The sequence below is a fragment of the Marmota monax genome, unplaced genomic scaffold (genome assembly GCF_021218885.2).
Source record: "Marmota monax isolate L192 unplaced genomic scaffold, Marmota_monax_Labrador192_F-V1.1 WCK01_AAM20220418_F8-fsc00003, whole genome shotgun sequence".
NCBI classification, from domain to species: Eukaryota; Metazoa; Chordata; class Mammalia; order Rodentia; family Sciuridae; genus Marmota; species Marmota monax.
In genome coordinates, this window is record NW_026694084.1 from 8,859,721 (window position 1) to 8,873,113 (window position 13,393).

Here is a 13,393-nt window from a genome sequence, read left to right on the forward strand (position 1 = left end):
CACTATTGTGGCAGAGATGATGCTATTTGCTCATCTGTTTCTCTTTTCTCCTGAGCACAAAGGAGGAGGCCATTTTCCATTCCACTTGTAGCAAGCACCTGACTAGTCCTGGCCAATGCAATTTAAGTGCAATGATGCATGCCCTTTCAAGGATGGGCCCTCAAAGGCATTCCTTCAAACATCCTTAAGCTTTCTTTCTTCACTCAATGGTGGTTAAATATAGTAACTCCAGTGGATGACTCCAAGTCGAACTTAACAGACAGCAGAGACATGAGACTGAAGGATACGTGAGTCATCCATGTGGTTCTCTGTATGAGAATCAAACTTTTACTGTGTTCCACCAAATGATTTTGGAGTTGTCTGTTTTGACACAATTACTTACCTTATCACCTTAAATTGGGAGATAAAATGAGGTAATAAAATTTAGACTATCTTGGGAGAGGATTTAATTTTTATATTTCTTGAAGTACACTGAGTGTTGAACTCAGGACCTTGCAACATGTTAGGCAAGCTCTACCACTTAGCTATATGCCCAGCCTTTTTATTTTATTTTGATACAGGGTCTCACTAAGTTGCTCAGGCTGGCCTCAACTTGGGATCATGCTGCCTCATCTCCTGCCTCAGTCTCCTGAGTAGCTCGGTTTATAGGCATGTATCAGCATGCCCAATTGGTAAAATTTTAAAAATGTTATATAAAAATAAGCTAACAATGGAGCATGTATTCAGAGTAAAGCATGGACTTTGGAGTCAGTGTGTCCTGGGTTAAAGTTCAGCCTCTGAGATTCATAGTAGCTAGATGTGTGACACTGGGTTACTAAAAATAGGAATAATAGTACTTGTAGTCCATGATTATTATAACAACATACAAAGAATTCAGCAAAGGGTATGGTGCATATTAATCACTTAATAAGTATTAGCTATAACTATTATAAATATCTGAAAAGTTGGCACAAGTCTATCTAAACCATTTACTAGATAAAACTGTTGAAAGATTAATAGAAAAAAGATTAGAAATAAAATGAAAAAATGGTTGACTCTAAAATGGTTTTTCTAATGTAATCAGTATAGTTAGATAATTATAAGTTTGAAATACATTATTACAGCAAATTAATTTCTTGTAAATTAAGTTTTGTTTTCTTACATTTATATAGCTACAAATCTAACTCTAGTTGTCTAATATTAAAAATGCAATATTTTCCATTTAACTACTTATAAGTAGGATATAGGATAAACAGAAAGTTATCAATTTCCAGCAATCAGTTTCCACTTTTGAAAAGTGCATGCTTACCAAGACCCATATACACTACCTTGAGTTCTATCCTTAAGACAGTTTCTATGATCTCCCAGAAACAGAAATTTAAAGTTGAGAATAAACTATTACCATATGCCACAAAACCTCCCAAAAGAGATATTTCTTAAAGAGCTTCACAAACATGCATCTGCTACCTTTACCTATATAAACCTACTTTTGACTGAGAGAACAGAATGGTGCATTGTGGCTTTAATAATACTCATCACTCTATCCATTACAAAAAATAAGCTGCTGCAGAAAGGAAAAAGCATTATTTATTCCATTTTCCAAATTAAAAAAGATGAAAAACATTTTGGCTGCTCATTGCAGAGTGCAAAATGCCAGGTACATTTAAATGTCCAAAACAATGTAATTTTTCAAGTGGGTTTTTAAAAAGTTAACTAGCTGTCAAAAAACTTCAACTACTTAAAATATACAGTGCTGCAAAAACAGAAAGGAAATGTTAAACCTAGTATGAGACCTTAGCCAAGTCTATTTACTTTGAATTTCTATTTCCTTATCTGAAAGCTAAGGATTTAAAATCAGATGATGTCTAGGTTGCTCAATTCTAAAAGACTACTCTAACATACAAATTTACAGATGGCTTTAATAAAAAGAATACTACAGGATTAACACTGGATAAGTTTTTTTTCAGATAAAGAATTCTTCTCTTCTTTAAAATATCTTCAAAATTTCTCAAGTATTAGTACATTCTTCCACCCTAAATACTTTTTGGGGAGTTACACACACACACACACACACACACACACACACACACACACACACACATAAACTAGTAACAGCAGCATCTCATTTCTCTAATTTTATTTTATTTATTATTATTAGTAGTAGTACTAATAGTAGTCCCATCTCCACTTGGGATTGAACCAACAGGTGCTTAACCATTGAGCCACATCCCCAGCCCTTTTTATTTTTTTTATTTGAGACAGAGTCTTACTAAGTTGCTTAGAGCTGGCCTTCAACTTGCAATTGTCCTACTTCAACATCCTGAGATGCTGGGATTACAGGCATGCACCACCACACATGGCTTCACTTCTCAATTTTAGAAGCAGTTTCCTTTTTCTCCTAAAGGAAGTCCTTGAGTTAGCTCGATGACTGTTTGTATATAATTTTGTGATATGTGTACACAGGAGGTAGAGTACAGACTACAAGAGGTATTTGGTAGAGGTCCTAGAAGATATTTAAAAATTTTCCTTCAGAGTATAAAGAAAGAAATGATATCCCTTGGGAAACAAGAGGCACAATTAAGCAAAATGTGTCAGTTTTCCTTTGGATATGCAACATTGAAATGTTCCCTGAAATGAGATTAAAAACTCAAAAACACAAAGGAAATATTAAATATATAAAGAAAGAAAACAAGCAGGGGAGTATTTTCTAACAAAAACATAAGTATGTAGGTAAGAATTACACAGACAGCAATCATAAACATTGTAATAGTTTTCTTTTAATGAAAATTTGAAAGAAACAAAATTAGTTTAATTATAATTCTAAAACACACCTTTAAATTAGATGTGTTAGATATTTAACTACTGAATTTAGGGAGGCAGCAATCTAAAGACCAATTTGAAAAGGCAGCCATCAAAAAAATTGAATGGGTTTCTTAAGACTTGGGAGATAAGAAGAGTGAAAAGGTACAAACCATGGAACTATTGCACAAATACTAGTCATGTAAAGGTGCATCTTCTCAAACACTCACTCTTCTTAGAAGATAGCACTCAATTTGGCTGCAGAACTTATCTTCCTGGTGACACTAGTATTCTAATCTCTTCAGCTTATAAGTGAAAAAACTGAAGTCTACAGATACTCGGTCCAATACATCTCCACCAGCCACATGAGGCTATTTTAATTATTTTATTTTAATCCCTCAATTTCACTAGTAACATTTCAAATGTTCTACAGCCATATATAGCTACTTGTTATCATTATGAGCAGCACAGATCTAGAACATTTCCTTCACTGAGGAAAGTTCCAGTGGACACTTTAGTCTAGAAAGTGTCTAGACCAAATGGAGCTAATGTGGCAGAGTCCCCCCTGTTCTTTCTCTATCATCTTAGACAAGGTCTTCATTAATCACCTGATATGTGAACTACCTCCATTACCCTGTGTTAAGGCTTGCTTACAAATTTTCACTGATTTTCATAGATAATGAATAAAAATTTCAAACTTCACATTGAATTCAAAGCCCTCCCACAGTCTAACCTTAAGTCTCTCATGGTTCTCCCACATAAGAATCCACATTCTAGTTAATTGACCTACTTGTTAAATAACTCAATGAAACATAACATAGTATCAACTCCACAACTTTCATAACTATGCCTTTGTCTCTGCCTCCTTCTCCTCTGCTCTTTTTTAAAGTCTGACTTCTCTTTCAAGCCCCAACTCCTATCTTATTTCTACAAATCACTGCAGGTCAGTACTCATAAACCTTACTAAAAAATACTCCATGTTTTTATATAGAAGGTTACAATTTTCTAAACACTTCACCTCAATATTTTAATTTGATTCGCCGCTAGGAGGTGGAGAAAAGGTGAGTGTATGTATGATGTTGATTACCATTTTAAATAGGGTAATCAGAGTCTCATTTAAAAAGTGATATTTAAGCAAATGCCCAAAGGAAGTAAAGGAGCTAGCCACATGGAAATTTGGGGAAAGAATGTTCAAGGCAGAGGAAATAGATACTACAAAGGCCCTAAAAAGAAGAATATGTCTGGTATGCCCCCCAAACAGCCAACAGGCTAGAATCAGGCTAGAATGTGACTGAAAGGGAATGCACAAGGCAAAGAATATACGAGATAGACTAGAATGTAATGGAGCCAGGCTGTGTGGCGTTATAGACCAATGTAAAAACTTGGCCTTTTATTCTAAGATGGGGAAACTTAAAATCTAAACAGTTTAAAATCCAAATAGTGTAAAAGGATTATTCTGCTGTTATTAATAGGTGGAGGAACAAGGATGATGGTATGGACAACAGTTTAAAGACTACAACAAGAATCTAGAAGCGATGATGATGACTCATCAGTAGAAGTGATGAGGATATGTTTTGATGCATGTTGTGAAAAAAGAACTGTTAGGATTTTCTGACAGACAGTGGATTTTGAGAGGATTTGAGCTCAATTAATTGAGACTGAAACTGTGATTAACTGAACCAGGGGAAGATGTGAAAAGAACAAGTTTAAGGATGAAGCCCAAACTAGTTCATTTTCAGGCATTTATATCTAGGTGGAGATGTATACACAAATACCTGTTCGACAAGCCTGGAGCTCAGGAAAAAAAAAAAAAAATCTAGCCTAGAAGTGTATGGATGGTATGTAAGATTCTAAGTATGGATGAGATCACTAAGGAAGTAAATGTAGAAAGGGAGGGAATGAGACCTGCTGCATTCCAATATTAAGTTATAAGGGAGAAGAGGAGGATCCAGTAAGAGATAGAAAAGGCAAGAGGGGGACCATTCACTTTAAAAAGACAAAATATATTAGTCTATCCCTATACTCATTCCCCTCACCCAAATGTGAACTTTCTTAAAAAGTAAAGAGCAAAGAATGGACAAGCTAGGAAAGAGAGAAAAGAAATGACAGTAGTGAAAGTAACAATACATCTTATTAAAAGAAATGATCTATTTCTTAAACCTGTTAAGACTGGAGAGTATTAACACACTTCCTCTAATAGTTCTAAGAAAGGATTAGAATTCTAAAGAGAGAACTGTTTAATTTCTGGTACTCCCCATACATGGTTTACTAAAGATTTCTGACTATATATTAGTTTCCTACAGCTACTGTAACAAATTGCCACCAACTGAGTAGCTGAAGACAACAGAGATTTATTCTCTTGCAGCTCTGGATGTTAGAGGTCCAAAATCCAACAGGACCATATTCTTTTCTGGGGCTAGAGGTGAATCTATTCTTTGCCTCTTTCAGCTTCTGGTGACCATGAACATGGCCACATCACTCCATTGTCTCCTCTCCATAGCTATATTGCCTCCTTTTCTTCTGTATGTCTTTCTCTCAATGACCCCCACCCCCCGCCAGCCATGTACTTTTCCCTTATAAGGACATTTGTCACTGGATTTTGAGGCTACCTGGATATCTCAGGATGATCTCATCTCAATATCCTTAATTACAAATGCAACCAAATAAGGTAACATTCACAGGTTCTGGGGATTAGAATGTGAACACTTATCTTCTGGGGTGCTACCTTTCAATCCACTATACCATGAATCCAGAAATTTTTGCTAGGGGCATTGGTAAAGTGTGCTATATTTATGCAATAAGCCAAAAGATATTTCATGTTTCTCCGTATTTAAAAAAAAAGTGTATGCTTATCTTGAAATTAAAAGATATGAATATAAAGAGACATCTACTTAATCTGGCTCTATAAAAATAGAAATCTGCAACTGCTTGCTGGGGAACCACTACCACCCCTGGTTTGGATAAAAGATTACTGTCACTATGTTATACACCATATATCCTGAAATGACAGGCTTTTCTAAATGGTTGCTTTACTTTCCCTATCTAGTCACACTACTTACTAGTCACAGTGCTCCCTTTCCAAAGGACCTTTATTCATGACTTCTTTAAGGATGCCTATGCAAGACTCCCAGTTATTCATACAAACACAAAGTGAAGGCCAGATGGGTTTAGGCCACATAAATAGATGAGAGGTTTAAATTTTGGTGTTCAAACAAACCTACTCATCACTCCTGATTCTATGTGTTACAAGAACACCGTGTATTGATTTATTCATTGTAACTGAGTCCAAAATGGGAGGTAACAGGACGCTCCATATGCAGTAGTCTCATGGGGACTTCTTCCTTTTGTTTTTATATTGAGCCTTGCTATGACAAGTTACTACTAATAAAAAAACTTTTAAAAATAGTCTTGTCTGAGCAGTTCAGAGTGTTGCAAATACATGATTAATTTATACTAATCCAATAAAATGTGTATGAAATCATTGTAGGGGAGGTGTAAAATGGAGAACAGAAAACAGGTACCCTGACTTGCATTTCAACTCAATAATTTTAGTATAATGGCATATACAGTTTTGTATTTGCCCTCAAACATCAATTGGTTAGAAAAAAGACTATCAAAAAGATGAAGAATCTCTTGTGGAAAAGAAGATGTTATATAAAATATTCTTGGAGCTACACTGTCCAAGACTGTAAAATCACTCATTAATACAAGTTGAAATAATATTTTGGATGTGTTGGGTTAAATTATGAAAATTAATTTCACCTGTTACTTTTTACTTCTTTTAATGTGGCCCTAGAAAATCTTAAAATTATATTTGTGACTCACTTTATATTTCTATTGGAAAGCACTGCTACAGAGAAAGTTATGAAATAGATACCTTACACTGTAGATAATTTATTCAGTCAGCAAATACTTATTCAACACCTATTACATTAGATTTATGCCAAATGCTTAAGAGTGAACACAGAATAGTCTCACTGTCTCCTATACTATCTCATTTGTGATCTTGCTTAAGAGTAATTTAGAAAAGCATTTTGGGGGCAAATGTCAATACTTGATTTAAAAATTACAAAATATAAATCCATAGAGTCAGACTATTAACCATCTATTTTTGTGATACAATATTTATAATATTATGCTATATCATATTTTTCTAGGAGCCTAATACTATCAGACTCCTAATAGCCTGTCCAGGTTTCCTTCTCCTTCCCTTTAACTAGTTTGCTCCTTTTTTACAATTCATTTTTAGAAAAGTTCCTCTTCAACTGGCAGCTAGCTATTCACATTACAACAGGGCTATTTTCACTCTCAGGTGTCTCCAGAGTAGAACAGAGGCTAAGAATGTTAAGTGTACATAAATGTTAAGCCAACTCCAGTTGTGTGGATCAAAGAATCAGTTCTGAATTTTTTTTTATCCTTTTCTTTCTTTCCTTTTTTCTTTTTCTTTTTTTAGAACTTAAAACTATGGTGCCTTCTGAAGAAAATTTGGCTTCAAAATTCAGTGCACAAACTTCTTTGTATGCTAAAACAACTCCTCATCAGTTGTGTCCTATTGAGACTTTCACTTAACAAAACTTTCTCAAATAGGACTTCTAAAATCAACAACTAGTAATTTTCCAGCAAATGATTTTTAAAATAAAATACCAGATAACAACAGGACAAGATTTTAAAGGTAATAGCATAGCTTTAAAAATAATATGAAAAATAAAAATAATTCTTCAAGTATTATTAAACAAGAGCAATACAGCAAAAACTAAGAAAACTACTATAACAAAATGTGCTTCTCTTTTTCATTTTAATATAGAAAGAGTCAGTGACATATGATAGCTATTGAGAAACAAATAAAGTACCCAAGTTTTAAACCCCAAATGATTTCACTGCTTTTGGATTGAAGCCTACCACCATCTAAAATACAGATGTTTAGCAAATATTATCTTTTAGTCTTTAGCTATGAAGATATGCTTATGCATGTATACTGTTTTGATGTTATGCATCTCTGTCATATTGTGACAAAAAATAAACACAACAACAACAGAAAACATCAAAGAAAAATAATTACTCCTAGTTGGAGGGGGAAAAAAAGCCTAAGTAAGGAAAATTTAGCTAGTCTCCATAGTAATCAGATTAACATTTTGCTAAACAGGAATCAAACTAAAGCCTTATAGCTAAAGTATTCTATATATGATCCCAGAGCCTCAGAGACAATCATTAAAGTATTACTTTGCTCTTATGTGCAGTGAAGCACTAGATTGCCAAACACAATATAATATTCAATCAAATATAAATTTATAAAGTCAACTCTATTTTGGCCTTTAGCCCAAGATGGCCTAATTTTTATCTGGGCCTCAACAGTGTAAAAAAACAAAAACAAAAAAAATTATAAAAGAGCCTAAGCTGAGATAGTAAGAATCAGCCTGCATTTGACAAAGACTGCTTATTAGTACTATCAGAAAAACAAATAACAATTCTCTATTATTTTCTAGACTACCTAAGTAGAGCAGATATAAGTGAACAATTTTGATGTGAACTTAACAAAATGTATTACCAGCTTCCTTTATGACAAGCACTTGACTAGGGATTTTTACAGGGTATTACAAATATTTTGCCTTTTTCCACCTCTTGGAAATTTCAGAAAACTACAGTTCTCAATTCTCAGTGCCTGCAGATTAAACAAAAAATAATTTAAAGCATATGTGAGATGGATGATCAGAAACTAAAGAATTTCTGTGACAAATCTAAATGAATAAATAAACGTTTACAATAAAACCAGAACCTGTCATAATATACAAAAGATTCTTTCAAATGTTAAAAAAAATTTGACTCAAATTACCCATATTTAATTTTATCTAATGACTCCTTATCAAATATACCTATATTCTTTTCTAGTATACCTCCATCTGATTCCATTGAAAAGAGATTAAACCCCAAGTACTTGTCATTCACAAATTAAAAAATGTTGTTTTATGACTTCACTTATGTTCAAATATGGGAAGTTCATTTACTTTTCACTAAGACGCTTACTTAAGTATTTTTTAAAAGATATTAATCTTAGTGCCTTTCCTGTTTGACAGAAAATAATATGGTTTCATTTAGTTAAGTAAAAAGGCTCCAAAAATCCAACAAATCCCACTAATAGGTAAAAAAAACCAAAATCTAACACTAGATTCTTTATATAAATAAAGAATAAAAGTGGACGACTCTTTTTGTTCCTCAGAAAGACACCTTGCGATATTAAAATATTTCCCATGGAATATAAAATTTAAACTTCAGTTATACTGTACACAGTAATTTTTAAAAGAACATTATGAAGCATAATATTAACAACATTCAGAATTTTTTGCATAATTTGGTTTATTAAATCCCAACACTTAATTCTAAATCCTTACCTTCTAACTGCATATAGCAAGGAAAGGCAATTTAAAAATAAGGTCATAGCTATTTTCTAAACAGAGGAAGTATTTACATTTTAATTCAATCCAGACTGCCCAGGGTTAAAGAAGCATAAGCAGGCAAATATGGCAATGACTTGAATTATAAGAAGAAGTGGTAAGGGGTTTAATGGCAAAAATGAAAATAAAACTTAGGCACACCGTCAGGTTTCACACACCAAGGGTAAATGGATCTAGGTTAAAATAAGAAACAAAAAACAATTTTTTAAAAGCCCCGTTCTTACCAAAACACACAAACAACAACAAAACAACTCCGCAGAATGGAAAGGAAACACCACAAATATTTTAAGGCAACCGATCAAGGGAAAAGATTGCTTTATGTCTCCACGGTTTACTAATATTTAAAACTAGCTTTTCCAGCCAACACCTAGATTTGAAAATTGCAGCGACAATTGAAGGCCATCCTTTCCAACGTCAACCTAATAGAGCATTCTGCAACATTTTAAATAGTAACTATTAAGCAGAGTAAAAGCATCATTCATTTATTCCTTCCTCCAAGGGACTAATGGACAAAAAAGAAACCTTTCTCTCTCCCACGTATATAGCCTTACCCACTCTTCCCAGTTTCATTTACTGTCCTTGCATCGGAGTTAATGAACCCTAACTTCCTTTTCTTCTTCCCATTAATGGAAATGGGGATAAAAAAAGAGCAAGTGCAGAATGAAAACCTAATCACAGGAAAATCTGTATATTAAAAAGTAGCGGCAAAAAAAAAAATAAAAATAATAAAAGTAGTGGCATTACTTGCTGGGTGAGGGCTGGGAACACCTTGAGGGTTTATCATGGGGGGCAACACTCGGGAAGAAACCGCCCCCCCTCCCCTATACAGACGTTTCCCAAGGCTACATCATCTTTCTTGCGTTTGTGATTTTCGTTTTTGAAGAGTGTACTAATTCTCCTAGATGAACATTCCCTTGCTACATGGCTCTCCTACCCTATGGGCCCCAAGCAGCTGGGGCTGGGGGATGAAGTCCCGTCCCTGAATGTGCAGCAAGGCCCGGAAACGGTCCCGTTAGAGCCGATATCACCCGTCAGGAATGCGCTCCGCCCCCGCCGCCTCCCCACCGCAGCCGCCCTCAGGTCGCGCCCGCTTTGGGGGCTGGAGGAGTGCTCGGGGAGCGCCTTCTCGGCCCGTCACAACATTGCGGAGCCGCCGCCCGCCCCGCAGACAGCCCAACCAGGTCAAGGCTTGAGGCGGAGCCCACGCCCGGCCTCGGCCCGCTCCCAGGAGAAGCCCGCGCTGGGCCCCCGCAGTGGACCCGGACCCAGCCCAAGGCCTGAACCCCGAGGCCTGACTCGGGGCCGCCCCGAGTGGACACGGAGGGGGTGCCTTTTCTGAGGGACTTCCGAATCCATATCCGTTCTGGGAGGGGCGCGAGGGCAGCGCTCTGGCCAGAGCTCTTCGGGTTTCAGAAACGGGAGCCGCCCGTGCCCTCCCTACACCCCCATTCCCGGAGTAACCTCCTCGGGTGCCCGCTGTACCTTCAAGCCCTCAGAGCGGCGGCGGCGCAAGGTTGCGGGAGAGCAGGCCCATCTCTTGGGGTCGACGGCAAAAGCCGGAGGAAGCGCGGAGGAGGGTCCTTAGACCCGCCGCGGTGCCTCTCAGCTGGGGCAGGGGTAACGGAGGGAAGGGGTCCGGACTGCTGCTTTCCCGAGCGCCTCCTCCGCAGTTCTGGCTGGACCGCAGCTCCCGGGAACCAGTGCCGCAACTGCCATTCTCCCCCACCCTCAGCCCCGCTTTCCCCGCCTCCTCCTCCCACTCCTTCCTCCCTCCCCTCTCCTCCCCGCCCCGCCCCGCCCGGCGCACCGCTCCGCCCGCGTGCCGTGCGTCATGGCGTCGCGCCCACCCGGCCCGCCGCGGGCGTCTCTGGGACGCGGCTGTTCGTCGCCCAAGTTCTCCGGGTTCTGGAGGTCCCTGGCTGCACCCGGGCGGCGTGGGGCCTAGGGCTGTCACTGTCGCAGGGCTTCGCCTGGAATGGGCCGGACTATGGGGCGAGTGTCTGCCGCCCGCCTCTCCGAAGCCCTGAGAGTCCTCTTTCTGGGGCTGGTGGGGGTGGCGGGAACCTTGCCCGCTGTGAAAGGAGGTGCGGGACCGGGGGACCCTGCCTCCTGGTGTTTCGCACATTATTTATTCCCTTGTGTTCTCTTGGTTCACCTGCTTGATAGGCAGCCCTAGGGAGAGCAGAGCTTGCTGCAGTGCGTCCTTGCAACTCTTGGCCACAATAAATATATGTCCTTATTGATCTCCGTACATTCAGAATTCCTTTAATCTGGCTTTGTCTGTTCCACCTCCTTGTGTCTTTTAAATCAGCCATACCATACCTCCTTTGAATTGTTTAACCTACACAGGACCTGGTATAAATTATTCTTGGTTGAATAAACATACATTCCAGTCCTGGTCCATTCCCTCCCAGTTACTTCTCTTCAAGATGTAGATAACTTTTCCGTGGAATGCTGAAAAACGAATGTAATAGATGCTGGACAAAATGTCCATTCGCCATCTGCTACTCATCTGCTACTTAACTAAATATATTACTCTTTCCTTATTTTAGTGTGTCTGTCTAATTTAAATTAGAAACAAACCAAAGAGCCATGGTCTTTTCAGGCTGTACTTGGTTTCTTTGGCAACCCAGTAAATATTTACCAATTAGAAAACTGAACAAGCTAGTCAGTTTTTAAGTCTACTTGTCTGTGACCACAAATCTTAAAGGAAGTGATTATAGATATATTTGTTTTCATTTATTGGAAGTTTTAGAGCTGTTTTATATGTATACCTTTAAATGCCACTTGAAGGCTGTCAGCAATTTAATCTATGGGAAACTCTAAGCCTACAGATAGTATAAGAATAGTAAATTAAATGGATTTATGGAATAGTACTCATACATAATCCTTCTTGAAAATACATCAACGTGTTAAACATTTTAGCACAGATGGAGATTTGGCTTGGAGGGAGTTTTTGAGTAAAGTTGTGCAGAAAGATGGTCTTGTACTCTGTACAATTGTCATGTTTTCCAGAGATGCCTTTTCTTGTCTTCCTGAAAATTAGAGGGATTTCCTACTCTTTAGAACTAGACCAACATTAATCTATAAGGAAAGATATACCTATTGAAAATCTCCACTAGAATTTCTATAGGCACCTCAAACTCAGCCAGTCCACAGTGGGATTTGTTATCTTTTCCTTAAAGCTTGCCTTTTTCATCCCAAGCTAGAAATCTAGGATTCTTCCCAGGCACTCTCCTTTCTGTAACCTCCACCAAGACCTGTTTATTAAACCTCTAAATATCCCCCATGCTCTTCTATATTCCCTTCTGCCTTTGGAGTGATGCTTTCAAGTTTGACTGCATGTTAGAATTCACTAGGGAGCTTTCAAAAATTCTGATGCCCAGGCTGCACTCATCATTAAGACAGAATCCCTGAGGTGATCCCTAGTATTAGTATTTTTTTAAACTCTCTAAGTGATTCCAGTGCCCAGCCAAGACCACTGTTAGGGCTTCATCGTTTCTCAATGGATTAATACAAAATAATAATAATTGGCCCCTAGGATCTTAATTTTTAGCCATTTTCTCATTTCATTTCTCTTTTCTAATTCAGCATCAATAAATATTTGCCTTCAATGTTGGGGGGGATAAATTTTCCTCAGTAACATGAGAGAAAACAGGGAGGCTATTACTTTATTTTGGTCTCTCAAATTAAAGTCCTTCTATTTGACAACTGGTTCTATAAGGCAAGAAGGAGACAAACAAGTTAACAGGTGGGAAAGGCAGAGAGAACAATAGGTGGAAAGGTTCTAGCAAGAAAAAACATGTCATGTTTAAGATAACTAGAGGCTGAAGCATAGTAAGAGGGAAGAGTGTATGGAGATGGAGTTTAGAGACGTAGATGGGAGCCAGATTAAGAACTTTTAGGATGTGATAAGGAGAATTCTAAATGATTGTTAATGATGTGGTATGAAGCAAAAGATATTTAAGCAAAGCAATATCTGATTTACCTGTGATGGCTTTATCTTTGATCACTCTGGCTATTTTGTGGATCAGATTGTGCAGATGGAGAGTGGAAGCGGGGAGACCAATAGGAGGTTATTTTAATAATTCAATAAAGATATCATAGTTATTTAAAACAAAATGGAGACTGAAGACAAATGGATAGTTTGACTGTTTGTCTTAGAA

General features: G+C 37.6%; 1 protein-coding gene across 1 annotated transcript in view; it reads right to left on the reverse strand.

Moving 5' to 3' along the window:
* Positions 1 to 10,848, reverse strand: part of Rnf19a (ring finger protein 19A, RBR E3 ubiquitin protein ligase) — a 42,067-nt gene extending 31,219 nt beyond the window's left edge. The window contains exon 1 of the mRNA XM_046464674.2: positions 10,710 to 10,848. The gene's annotated coding sequence lies outside the window, so the exon portion shown is untranslated. The remainder of the gene's footprint in view (positions 1 to 10,709) is intronic.
* Between the last annotated feature and the right edge of the window lie 2,545 nt (positions 10,849 to 13,393).